Raw genomic sequence first — 15,220 nt, forward strand, 5'->3', positions numbered from 1 at the left:
TGTGATCGGTGGAGCCTACAGCGATCAGACAATTATCACCTATCTTATGGATAGGTGATAACTGTCCATTCTGGTACAACAGTATAATGTAGTGCTAACCGAATAGCAATGAATATAGCGCGAGTGCTGAGGACGGACTCACAAAGTTCCTCTTTTCCTGACCGGTTAATTATGGGCATAGTTTGCATATCATGACTAATGCCCAAACGCAGCATCCCAAAAAATAATTTACACCGGAATATTTAGGAGAACACCAGCTCTCAACTCTCTCAATCCACGGTTAATGTATAATATTATCTACTGCAGTAAGTGTAGTATATCTGGTGTTTAATCTCATCTTATATCTTCTTACTACTTTGCTTTTACTTTAGCTTTTGATCCACTCCATATAGAGAAAACCTGTTTGTAAGGTAAGAGCTCAAAGACAGTGTTTATATTATTATTATTATTTATTATTATTATTGTTATCATTATTATTATTATTATTATTATTATTGTTTATTATCAATATGATTAGAATTATTATTGTTTATCATTATTGTTATTATTTTTATTATTATTTATTATTATGATTATGATTATTATTATCATTATGATGATAATGTTTGTTGTTATTGTTGTTAACCCCTTCCCTCTGCAACAATTTTTCAGGTTTTCATTTTTCTTTTTTCCTCCCCATATTTCAAAAGCCATAACTTTTTTATTTTTCCGGCGATAAAGCCGTATGAGGGCTTATTTTTTTGCGGGGCAAGCTGTAGTTTCTATTGGTACCATGTTGGGTTATATGAGACTTTCTGATCACTTATTATAAAATATTTTTGTGGTAGATGAAGTGACCAAAAATCTGCGATTTTGTGTGTGTTCAATAATGTTATATTGTGATAGTTCTGACACTTAGGTTCAGTTCACACAGAGTTATTTGACTCATTGGAAAACTCACCAAAGATCAGATGATCGCATAGTGAAGTCCCCTAGTGGGACTAATAAAAAAGTTAAAATAAAGTTTAATAAAAGTTTATACTAAATAAACAGAAATTCAAAGTAAAAAACATGAAAAACCCACTTTTTCCCCTTACAAAATGCTTTATTATGAAAAAATAAATGTACACATATTTGGTATCGCCACATGCGTAACGACCCCAGCTATAAAGCTGTTACATTATTTAACCCCCTCGGCGAACGCCATAAAAACTAAAATTAAAAAAAATCATGAATTGCTGTTTTCTGTGCATCCTGCTTTAAAAAAAATGTGATAAAAAGTGATCAAAAAGTCGCATGTACTCCAAAATGGTACCAATAAAAACTACAAGTCGTCCCACAAAAAAAACAAACATCTATACAGCTGCATCGGTGGAAAAATAAAAAAGTTATAGCTCTCCAAACATGGAGACACAAAAACAATAGTTTTGAAAAAAAAAGTGTTTTTACTGTGTAAAAGTAGTAAAACATAAGACAACGATATAATATTGTTGCAATCGTAACATCCCGCTGAATAAAGTTATTATGTTATTTATACTACATGGTAAACGGTGTAAAGTTAGGACGCAAAAAATTGTTTATTTTTATTCACCCCCAAAAAAAGTTAACAAAAGTTGATCAATAAATTATACGTACTCCAAAATGGTGCTATTAAAAAATACAACTTGTCCCGAAAAAAAACAAGACCATATACAGCTTTGTAGACACAAAATAAAAAGTTAGAGCTCTTTGAATGAGACGATTGAAAAACGTAAAAAAATAGGGGTATGGAGCGCGGTTACGGGCTGAGCTCACTCCATAAACAGCGACGCAGCCCACACCTCACTTTCATTCCTCCTGTTTAAAACCATAAATGCAGCGCTCAATCGCGACCGCGGCCATTAAAGTGTTAGAATCAGGGGGCGCCCCCTCAAACACGCAATTGCGCCCCCCCGGCGGTGCGATCGGCCGGTAACAACGGTTGCTATGGCAGCCTGGGGGCCTAACAAAGGCCCCCAGGTCTGCCATCTTTGTACTCCGGCAGGGCTTCAAAGTGGACTGTCAGAATCACGATATACTGCAATACATTAGTATTGTAGTATGTCATGCAAGCGATCGAACGAACGAACGAACGAACGAACGAACGAACGAACGAACGATCGCTGCTTCAAGTCTCCTAGGGGGACTAATAAAAAAAAGGAAAAAACAGTTAAATAAAGTTTTTTGTTATGTTCCAAAAAAATAAAGTATTAAAAGTTAAAAAAAAAACCTTTTCAAAATTTTTCCCTAAATCAATGTTACAAAAAGTAAAAGTTAACATAACTGGTATCGCCGCGTCCGTAAAAGTCAGAACTTTTACAATATAGTGTTGTTTAACCTGCTCGGTGAGTACCGTAAAAAAAATAATATATATATATACAAATTGCTGTTTTTTGGTCACCTTAGCGCTCCAAAAAAATGAAATAAAAAGTGATCAAAAAGTCACATATACCCCAAAATTGTATCAGTGAAAACTACAATTTAAGCCCTCACATTGCTAAATTGATGGAAAAAATAAAAAGTTATGGCTCTCAGAACATGGTGACATAAAATATTTTTTTAATTTAGCAAATAGTTTTATTTTTTTAAGTGACAAAACATAAAACAAAACATATACATTATGCGGTAGGATAAATGGTGCCATGAACAACACATTTTGCCATCCACAACTTTTTACATTTTACATTGATGTGTCCGGATACAGCCTTGTTTTATGTGGAAGCAATTTTTTATTTTTTTTTAGAAACTATTTGGAGGAATATATACATAAGTAATTTAGATATTTGTATTGCGTGGTATCATTGTTTTTTTTAAATATCACGGTTCATACTAAATAACCTGTTAAATTAATTCTTGAGGTCATTACGGTCGTGGGGACTGATCAACTTTCCAGGGTTTGCCTTTATGAGGCAACCCCTTCGAAAGCTCAATAAAAATCATCTAAAGTACCTTAAATCTATATAGGCAATGAAATAAATGTTTCATCAAAGACAACTCCTTTAATATCAGAGCTTATGCAGCGTTTAGCTGACTACCGCCAGTGCTGCTCTGAAGACTCCGCGACAAACAACCGATTTTGCAAAAGTAGGTCTAGTCAGCTGCTCATTTCCCCTGCAGTGGCCTCTATGGGGAAAATGTAGTATTACATCTGCCGATTGAAATAAATGAGCATTCATGAATTACATGACCAGATCAGGTCCGCCATATGTCCATAAGCCTAATAGAGCATATAGATGAATTTGCCGGGTTAAAGACTCACTATTTAAAAATAAATTACGGGGAATAGTCAGATTGATTGTCCCAATATATTTAAATATCTGGCAAAGCAGCAGTTGAGAATAAAAATGTACTCATCTATAGCACGGTTTTACTAAGGAAAGAAGCTGTCAAACCAACCTGATTTGTTTTTATGAAGAGGTGAGCAGAAGCCTAGACAGAGGGGCCGCTGCGGGTATAGTGTTTTTGGACTTTGCAAAGGCATTTGACACTGTCCTTCATAGACGTCTAATGGGTAAATTAAGGACTATAGGTTTAGAAAGTATAGTTTGTAATTGGATTGAGAATTGGCTCAAGGACCGTATCCAGAGAGTTGTGGTCAATGATTCCTACTCTGAATGGTCCCCGGTAATAAGTGGTGTACCCCAGGGTTCAGTGCTGGGGCCACTATTATTCAACTTATTTATTAATGATATAGAGGTTGGGATTAATAGCACTATTTCTTTTTTTGCAGATGACACCGAGCTATGTAGTATTGTTCAGACTATGGAAGATGTTCGTGAATTGCAAGCGGATTTAAACAAACTGAGTGTTTGGGCATACACTTGGCAGATGAAGTTTAATGTAGATAAATGTAAAGTTATGCATCTGGGTACCAACAATCTGCATGCATCATATGTCCTAGGGGGAGCTACACTGGTGGATTCACTTGTTGAGAAGGATCTGGGTGTACTTGTAAATCATAAACTAAATAACAGCACAATGTCAATCAGCTGCTTCAAAGGCCAGCAGGATATTGTCGTGTATTAACAGAGGCCTGTACTCGCGGGACAGGGATGTAATATCACCACTTTACAAAGCATTAGTGAGGCCTCATCTAGAATATGCAGTTCAGTTATGGGCTCCAGTTCATAGAAAGGACGAAAAAATACAAAGAAGAGCAACGAAGCTAATTAGGGGCATGGAGAATCTAAGTTATGAGGAAAGATTAAAAGAACTAAACCTATTTAGCCTTGAAAAAAGACGACTAAGGGGGGACATTATTAACTTATATAAATATATGAATGGCACATACAGAAAATATTGTGAAATCTTGTTCCATGTAAAACCCCCTCAAAAAACAAGGAGGCTCTCCCTCCGTCTGGAAAAAGAAAGGTTCAACCTGCAGAGGTGACAAGCCTTCTTTACTGTGAGAACAGTGAATTTATGGAATAGTCACCGCAGGAGCCGTCACAGCAGGAACAGGAGATGGCTTTAAAAAAGGCTTAGATAATTTCCTAGAACAAAAAAATATTAGCTCCTATGTGTAGACATTTTTTACTTCCCCTTTCCTATCCCTTGGTTGAACTTGATGGACATGTGTCTTTTTTCAACCGTACAAACTATGTAACTATGTAATAGCGATGATCAATAAAAATATTTCTACTTGATTTACTTTCAGGAGACAAGACATGAACAGTAATAATTCAGTAAATTATTATCAATATCGGTAAGTTCACCTTTACTTAAAGGCTATGGAAACCTTTAAATGTTTTATTTATTATTAAATCAAAGTTTTTTTTTTTATTTTAAGCACTTTTTGAATGACACTATTTTTTCACTTTTTTCGATACAGCTTCTATGTATCCTCTATACATAGAAGCCTTATCGTTCTCTCTCAGCTGATTCTGTCAGTACAGCTAAACTGGTGGCTCAACTGACAGTGGGTCCTACGTAATAAATCTATTTATCTAATCATCTAATATCTATCGATCCTCAGAAAACAGGCAGTGTGAGACTCTTCCTCAGATAACAGGCAGTGTGTGACTCCTCCTCAGATAAAAGGCAGTGTGTGACTCTCCTCAGATAAAAGGCAGTGTGTGACTCTCCTCAGATAACAGGCAGTGTGTGACTCTCCTCAGATAACAGGCAGTGTGTGACTCTTTCTCAGATAACAGGCAGTGTGTGACTCTCCTCAGATAACAGGCAGTGTGTGACTCTCCTCAGATAATAGGCAGTGTGTGACTCTCCTCAGATAACAGGCAGTGTGTGACTCTCCTCAGATAACAGGCAGTGTGTGACTCTTTCTCAGATAACAGGCAGTGTGTGACTCTCCTCAGATAACAGGCAGTGTGTGACTCCTCCTCAGATAACAGGCAGTGTGTGACTCTCCTCAGATAACAGGCAGTGTGTGACTCTCCTCAGATAACAGGCAGTGTGTGACTCTTCCTCAGATAACAGGCAGTGTGTGACTCCTCCTCAGAAAACAGGCAGTGTGTGACTCTTCCTCAGATAACAGGCAGTGTGTGACTCCTCCTCAGAAAACAGGCAGTGTGTGACTCTCCTCAGATAACAGGCAGTGTGTGACTCCTCCTCAGATAACAAGCAGTGTGTGACTCTCCTCAGATAACAGGCAGTGTGTGACTCTCCTCAGATAACAGGCAGTGTGTGACTCTCCTCAGATAACAGGCAGTATGACTCCTCCTCAGATAACAGGCAGTGTGTGACTCTCCTCAGATAACAGGCAGTGTGTGACTCCTCCTCAGATAACAGGCAGTGTGTGACTCTCCTCAGATAACAGGCAGTGTGTGATTTTCCTCAGATAACAGGCAGTGTGTGACTCCTCCTCAGATAACAGGCAGTGTGTGACTCCTCCTCAGATAACAGGCAGTGTGTGACTCCTCCTCAGATAATAGGCAGTGTGTGACTCTCCTCAAATAACAAGCAGTATGTGACTCTCCTCAGATAACAGGCAGTGTGTGACTCCTCCTCAGATAACAGGCCGTGTGTGACTCTCCTCAGATAATAGGCAGTGTGTGACTCTCCTCAGATAATAGGCAGTGTGTGACTCTCCTCAGATAACAGGCAGTGTGTGACTCCTCCTCAGATAACAGGCAGTGTGTGACTCCTCCTCAGATAACAGGCAGTGTGTGACTCCTCCTCAGATAATAGGCAGTGTGTGACTCTCCTCAAATAACAAGCAGTATGTGACTCTCCTCAGATAACAGGCAGTGTGTGACTCCTCCTCAGATAACAAGCAGTGTGTGACTCTCCTCAGATAACAGGCAGTGTGTGACTCCTCCTCAGATAACAGGCAGTGTGTGACTCTTCCTCAGATAACAGGCAGTGTGTGACTCCTCCTCAGATAACAGGCGGTGTGTGACTCTCCTCAGATAACAGGCAGTGTGTGACTCCTCCTCAGATAACAAGCAGTGTGTGACTCTCCTCAGATAACAGGCAGTGTGTGACTCCTCCTCAGATAACAGGCAGTGTGTGACTCTTCCTCAGATAACAGGCAGTGTGTGACTCCTCCTCAGATAACAGGCAGTGTGTGACTCTCCTCAGATAACAGGCAGTGTGTGACTCCTCCTCAGATAACAAGCAGTGTGTGACTCTCCTCAGATAACAGGCAGTGTGTGACTCTCCTCAGATAACAGGCAGTGTGTGACTCTCCTCAGATAACAGGCAGTGTGACTCCTCCTCAGATAACAGGCAGTGTGTGACTCTCCTCAGATAACAGGCAGTGTGTGACTCCTCCTCAGATAACAGGCAGTGTGTGACTCTCCTCAGATAACAGGCAGTGTGACTCCTCCTCAGATAACAGGCAGTGTGTGACTCTCCTCAGATAACAGGCAGTGTGTGACTCCTCCTCAGATAACAGGCAGTGTGTGACTCTCCTCAGATAACAGGCAGTGTGTGACTCTCCTCAGATAACAGGCAGTGTGTGACTCCTCCTCAGATAACAGGCAGTGTGTGACTCTCCTCACTTTCACATTTTCACTTTCATTCTTATTTCGCTTGTTATATATTTGGAATGTTTAATATATGTTTGCCCCTTTTATGCTGAGTCTATTTTCTGTTCGCTGACTATCTCAATTTGTATTTCTGGCCAGTACTCATAATAAAATCAATATCAAACGCTCCAAGGTTCAACAAATACGATCTGTAAAACCAGAGCATTATATTAGTGCTCTGGTTTTGTAAAAAACCAACCAGTGGATCGCTGATACTCAGAGCCAATTTACCATGTTATACAAAGTAACGAAAACACACTCCACCCATGTTCACTACATGGGTTAAAGTTTCCACCTGCGGAATTAATTATCAATCAATGTCAGCCTATGCTGACTCTGGAATAGTAGTTTGCTTTGTATATAAAGCAGACACAGCATTGGGGGCACTCATATTCTTTTTGCCATGATTAAGAGCAACACGCTTGCTCGAAACGCGTAGGCCAAGGTCATCCAGCCCGCTATATATACACCTTGAGACTGCGTCTCCGTGTAACTTTTAACCATTTTTTCAATAAAATTGGGAACAATTTTCCTTTTTAATCAAACACAGCGCTGGATTTTCTCTTTCTTTTTCCTGAGTGTGTGACTCTCCTCAGATAACAGGCAGTGTGTGACTCCTCCTCAGATAACAGTCAGTGTGTGACGCCTCCTCAGATAACAGGCCATGTGTGACTCTCCTCAGATAACAGGCAGTGTGTGACTCTCCTCAGATAACAGGCCGTGTGTGACTCCTCCTCAGATAACAGGCAGTGTGTGACTCCTCCTCAGATAACAGGCAGTGTGTGACTCCTCCTCAGATAACAAGCAGTGTGTGACTCTCCTCAGATAACAGGCAGTGTGTGACTCTCCTCAGATAACAGGCAGTGTGTGACTCTTCCTCAGATAACAGGCAGTGTGTGACTCCTCCTCAGATAACAGGCCATGTGTGACTCTCCTCAGATAACAGGCAGTGTGTGACTCCTCCTCAGATAACAGTCAGTGTGTGACGCCTCCTCAGATAATAGGCAGTGTGTGACTCTCCTCAGATAACAGGCAGTGTGTGACTCTCCTCAGATAACAGGCAGTATGTGACTCTCCTCAGATAACAGGCAGTGTGTGACTCCTCCTCAGATAACAGGCCATGTGTGACTCTCCTCAGATAACAGGCAGTGTGTGACTCCTCCTCAGATAAAAAGCAGTGTGTGACTCTCCTCAGATAACAGGCAGTGTGTGACTCTCCTCAGATAACAGGCAGTGTGTGACTCTCCTCAGATAACAGGCCGTGTGTGACTCCTCCTCAGATAACAGGCAGTGTGACTCCTCCTCAGATAACAGGCAGTGTGTGACTCTCCTCAGATAACAGGCAGTGTGTGACTCTCCTCAGATAACAGGCAGTGTGACTCCTCCTCAGATAACAGGCAGTGTGTGACTCTCCTCAGATAACAGGCAGTGTGTGACTCTCCTCAGATAACAGGCAGTGTGTGACTCTCCTCAGATAACAGGCCGTGTGTGACTCCTCCTCAGATAACAGGCAGTGTGACTCCTCCTCAGATAACAGGCAGTGTGTGACTCCTCCTCAGATAACAGGCAGTGTGTGACTCTCCTCAGATAACAGGCCGTGTGTGACTCTCCTCAGATAATAGGCAGTGTGTGACTCTCCTCAGATAATAGGCAGTGTGTGACTCTCCTCAGATAACAGGCCGTGTGTGACTCTCCTCAGATAACAGGCAGTGTGTGACTCTCCTCAGATAACAGGCAGTGTGTGACTCTTCCTCAGATAACAGGCAGTGTGTGACTCCTCCTCAGATAACAGGCAGTGTGTGACTCCTCCTCAGATAACAGGCAGTGTGTGACTCCTCAGATAACAGGCAGTGTGTGACTCCTCCTCAGATAACAGGCAGTGTGTGACTCCTCAGATAACAGGCAGTGTGTGACTCCTCCTCAGATAATAGGACGTGTGTGACTCTCCTTAGCTATTATACATATTACTTTGGAGGCAATTTTGTTTTTTATAGGCAACGAGTGATTTTTAAGATAATAGAGGAAAGCTAACAAGGATATTCCATCTCCTACCTCCGGCTGCTCTGGGTTTATGGATGATTATGCTGGTGACAGGTTCCCTCAATAAATGTGTTATTTTAGTGAGGAGATTCATCCAAACTGTTAAAAGAAAAACAGTTTTTTGCCTTAACAACCTATCACAGCTCAGCTTTCATTTTACCACAGCAGTTTAAATAAATGAAAGCTAAGATCTGATTGGTTGCTATGGGCATGACAACACCTAGAGACAGACAGTGAATGAGCTGCACAACAATAAAAATTATTCCACCATTATTCTGATCTAGTTACACCATGGATGAAATGTAACCCTGTTAACTGAATGCCAAATGTCGCATGATGTGTGTGTGTATTGTGGGTGAACGCATTGCAGACAACAAAATTACTTCTATAAACAATGCCATGTCCAAAAAGGCAGTTACCAGCAAAAGAACAAGCGGATACTAAACGCTGCAAAGGCAATTATGATAGAACAAGGCGGCAACAACGAACGGCAGCATTTGCGTGATCGTCGTAAATAAATGACACTACAACAAATTAAAGCAGAATCTCACCGTGTGCATAATGTGAGTTTTGTAGAAGCACAAAACATGACACCCCGAAAAAAGGGGCAAGTCCCAACAATCGAAAGGCACAAAGACGACTCAGAAATAGACAAAAAGAACGGCCTCAAGAAACTGTTAGAAGTCGTCAAAACCCAGTGTGGGTGTAGAGCGGGTTACGTTGCGCCAGTAGAAAGCCATTGAGTAGGGGGGACTATCACTATTAGGAGGTCAGTATAATAGATATGGAGGAGTAAAAAATAAATATAAAAAAACATCAACTATGAAGCAACATGCGGAAGGGGTCCACGTCTCCTGCCCTGGGATTATCGTCCTGCACATGCTCACGCAGTTTGTATTTTAATGTTTCGTAAAAAATGAAAGAGCTGACCAACAAGAGTTTCCTAGAGCCCATTGTATGTCTTGCACTATGGGCATACAGGGGGTAGAGTGGTGACACACCGAGGACAGTGATGGCAGACAGGGGACAATGATGGCATATAGGAGACAAAGTGGTGGCATACACGTGACAGAGTGATGGCATATTAGGTGGCAGAGTATTCTAGAGCCCGTTTTTTTTTTTACACAATAGGCTTTATTGCTGGGGTATTGCATGAACAGATCAGGTTCGTTATGTCCATACACATCTTTTTGCCATGTTCAAAAGAGACCTTTTTAAAATTAAGGGGAATAATAGACAAATCGATTGTCCCAATATATTTCATTATCTATTAGAGCAGCAATTCAGATAAGAAAATTACTTCTCTATACTGATGATCAATAATATTTATTCTTGTCTCACTTGTAACAGACAATACATGAACAGTACCAATTCCATTGATAACAATGGGTAAGTTTACCTTTAAAAACTTGGACCAATCAATCATCAAAGTTTGCTTTCTATATGTTCATCTGTCTGTCTATCGTGAAATCTCTTTGAGATGGCCACCCACATTTGCATAAAAATTGTCTTCTCAAAGAAGACTGCCTTTTAATGAAATAGCAAATATAGTTCAAATATAAGGGAATTGGAAATTTGTAACACAAAACCTGGTTTAGGGATAGATAGATAGATAGATAGATAGATAGATAGATAGATAGATAGATAGATAGATAGATAGATAGATAGATAGATAGATAGATAGATAGATAGAAAGAGAGATAGATGATAGATAGATAGATAGATAGATAGATAGATAGATAGATAGATAGATAGATAGATAGATAGATAGATAGATAGATAGATAGATAGATAGATAATAGATAGATAGATAGATAGATAGATAGATAGATAGATAGATAGATAGATAGATAGATAGATAGATAGATGATAGATAGATAGATAGATAGATAGATAGATAGATAGATAGATAGATAGATAGATAGATAGATAGATAGATAGATAGATAGAAAGATAGATAATAGATAGATAGATAGATAGATAGATAGATAGATAGATAGATAGATAGATATGAGATAGATAGATAGATAGATAGATAGATAGATAGATAGATAGATAGATAGATAGATAGATAGATAGATAGATAGATAGATAGATAGATAGAAAGATAGATGATAGATAGATAGATAGATAGATAGATAGATAGATAGATAGATAGATAGATAGATAGATAGATAGATAGATAGATAGATTGATAGATAGATAGATAGATAGATAGATAGATAGATAGATAGATAGATAGATAGATAGATAGATAGATAGATAGATAGATAGATAGATGGCTAGATATGAGATAGATAGATAGATAGATAGATAGATAGATAGATAGATAGATAGATAGATACAAAGTCCAGCAGCACCAGCAGCGTGTGGGTGCAAGCTCGGAGGGACAGACCAAGTCCCAGATACACAGAAATCCAAAAAATGAGCAGCAACTCCAATATAGAGGGTGAAAAAAAGTGGGTACTTTATTGCCCGTGCAACGTTTCAGCTCCTATCTATCTATCTATCTATCTATCTATCTATCTATCTATCTATCTATCTATCTATCTATCTATCTATCTATCTATCTATCTATCTATCTATCTATCTATCTCATATCTATCTATCCCATATCTATCTATCTATCTATCTATCTATCTATCTATCTATCTATCTATCTATCTATCTATCTATCTATCTATCTATCTATCTATCTATCTATCTCATATCTATCTATCTATCTATCTATCTATCTATCTATCTATCTATCTATCTATCTATCTATCTATCTATCTATCTATCTATCTATCTATCTATCTATCTATCTATCTATCTATCTATCTATCTATCTATCTATCTCATATCTATCTATCCATCTATCTATCTATCTATCTATCTATCTATCTATCTATCTATCTATCTATCTATCTATCTATCTCATATCTATCTATCTATCTATCTATCTATCTATCTATCTATCTATCTATCTATCTATCTATCTATCTATCTATCTATCTATCTATCTATCTCATATCTATCTATCTATCTATCTATCTATCTATCTATCTATCTATCTATCTATCTATCTATCTATCTATCTATCTATCTATCTATCTATCTATCTATCTATCTATCTATCTATCTCTCTATTTCATATCTATCTAGATTTTTTTATACTTTTGACATATGTTAAATTAGAGGTTTTTTTTATTTGACTTTCTTCAGTTAGTTAGATGGCTTACGTAAACCAAGCTATTTATAAGATTTACCTCTTAGGCACTGGGAAAGATTGCCATTTGCCCTCAGAACAGTGTGAAGGCTCCATGCCATGGATTGAAGAATGTTCTGGAAGCGTTCCTAATAGATTATATTCTATACTGTCATGATAACATCAAGAGTTAGGCCCCATGCACACGACTGTAGAATTCATCCGTAATTACAAAACCATTCATTTCTTTTAAACTTTCTTTTACTCGGGGGAAAGATTCCGTTTCCTGACCTAGCCTTGTATCCAAATATCCTAGCAAGACAATGTAGCTTGTTGTGGCACCACCACTCTGTTCAGACCCTAGTTGATCCACTATAAATATTTGTAGTTCAAAATCTCACGCAATACTTTGATATCTCTTTCTTTTGTAATCTGTTTTCAGGGTAAACTCCTCTGTGAACAATAACGACACTTCGGACTTGTGGATAAGTTTCAACAATTTTTCTGTTTCAACCTTTTTAATCACCTGGTACAGCATCATTTTCCTTTTGGGAATTGCCGGGAATGGTTTAGTCATCTGGATTGTTGGATTTAAAATGAAGACAATAAGTTCTGTGTGGCTCCTCAACCTGGCCATCGCTGACCTCATAAGTTGTGCATCAATTCCACTGCGCATTGCAGAATGGATAACAATAAAATCAATTATATTTCCTCTATGTAAAATCAGCACCGGTATATTCTTTATAACCATGACTAGTAGCGTAAACTTTTTGACAGCCATGAGCGTTGATCGCTGCATATCAGTAATATGGCCCATTTGGTGGAAAATTCATAGAACCTACAGATCTTCCTCTTTCATATCAATGATCATTTGGGTGGTGAGTCTAATTATGAGTTCCCCTTTTGTCACGGTTAACAATTTGTATTTCACTTTTACAGAATGTTCTAGAAAAAAGCTTGATAAAAAGACAAAAAAAGCTATGCAAATTTCTAGATTTATCATCATGTTCTCACTCCCTTTCATCGTTATCCTGATCTGCTATGGAATCATGTGTATCAAAATTCAAAAAGTTAAAGAGAAAAGAAAAACTTATCGGTCCTACAAAATCATCATAACACTTGTTGTGAGCTTTTTTATCACTGTGTTTCCGTATCACGCTTGGCGGTTGATACCGTTAAATTTCAGTTCTGAGGTAGTTGATAATTTTTTAACTCAGTTTTTCGTCTGTTTGGCTTATTTCAACAGTTGTCTCAATCCCTTCCTCTACGTGTTCATGGGCACAGATTTTAAAAAGCATTTCTGGTTGGCACTATCAGAGGTGATGAGTTATTTTAAGGATAAATCTAACAAGACAACCTAGTGCCTTACACCTGTCTCTAAAATTAAGGGGCTGAATTTTTACGGAAAGTTTACAAACTCTTTTCCCTTTTTTTTATTTTTTATTCTCTCTGTAGTGCTTTAGACCCCTTTATTCTAATAATTGTTGGTGGTCCATCGTATCCTTGAAATATGCCATCACTTCATATGCTGAGAAAACACATTTAACATAATATTGTATTTGACAATAAGAAATTTTACGAACAGACTTCATTAATTTCAAAAGTTCCTCTTTATATGTCCTATAAGAAAATATGGACACTTTTTTTTATGAACAATGTTTTTTAATTTTATTGAAACAGTAAAAGGTTTGACATAACAAATCGTTATTACAAATATTGATTTGTTTGTACATAGATTTACATGTCTTGAGGATATAGTACAGAGAAAAAAATATATAGTAATTTCACATATCTTTTGTAACCATTCAGTCCTATATACTAGTATAAAGAGATAATTAAAAGTCAGCATCAATGGTAATTATACACGTATGACATACGATTGCTATTTTAAAGGGGTGCCATGTAATACTTCATTTCCCCTGTAGTGGCCACTGCAGAGAAAATATGTGGCTTTTCATAGCTTCTCTGCTATTATCCATGGAAATTTTAATGCCAGACCCGTGGTGATCAGAGAGATCAGAGAGAAGTTTAGGACAACCCCTTAGTAGTGAGCATATTTTTCTCAATATATAGAGCTCTAATGTATTCTGTAATATAAAAAGGTACATATATATATATATATATATATATATATATATATATATATATATGCATATATATATATACATATATATATATATATACATATACATATATACATACATATATTTTTATATTTATATATATATATATATATATATAAATATATATTTTTTATATTTTTTTCATTTACTGTATATATATATATATATATATGTATATATACATTTTTGTTTGTGGATGGTTTTAAGAATGTATTGTGAATGCCATAGATGTGAAGGTTGGAAATGTTATCAATTTAGGTTTTCGGTTAAAAATTTAGTTTTTACTGTCAAAAGTGTAAAAATTGTCCCAGCTACCAGAGGTGCAAATTGTCCAGAATGCCCAGGCAACAAAAGGGTTAAACCTTCAATTCCGTCTTCTTTAGTTTTGGCCATTCCAATTAAAATGCTGCTGCTTTTTAGCAAAAATGACAAACTGTCCCTTTGTCAACATGTAAAGGGGTGTAACTAGAGCGTGCTACACTTTAACCGCTTCAGCACGCATTCGTTAAACGGCTATAACTTTTTAATATGTTGGGCTAGCGACGTGATTTTTGCAACATTTTTTACGTAGACAATGCAGGTTTCTTTTTTCATCATTTTTATACACATCCTTTTTGCTATTTTTATAATATAGTTTAACCTTAAAATAGACCTTTTATTTGTGATAGTTATTGTCTACTGTAAATTTTTATATATTACATGTCTATTTTAGGGTAAATGGGTCAGAGCTGGCACTACGACAATGATTGGCTTGGGAAAAAAATTTTAATGGGTTTTTAATGTGTAATTATAAGTTTGTTTATTTGCACTTTATTTTACTTTTTTTTTTATTTGGGGGACCTTTAGGGGACTTAATTTTTCTTTTTTTTTTTCTTTTACAT

This window comes from Rhinoderma darwinii, chromosome 10, assembly GCF_050947455.1.
Source record: "Rhinoderma darwinii isolate aRhiDar2 chromosome 10, aRhiDar2.hap1, whole genome shotgun sequence".
NCBI lineage: Eukaryota > Metazoa > Chordata > Amphibia > Anura > Rhinodermatidae > Rhinoderma > Rhinoderma darwinii.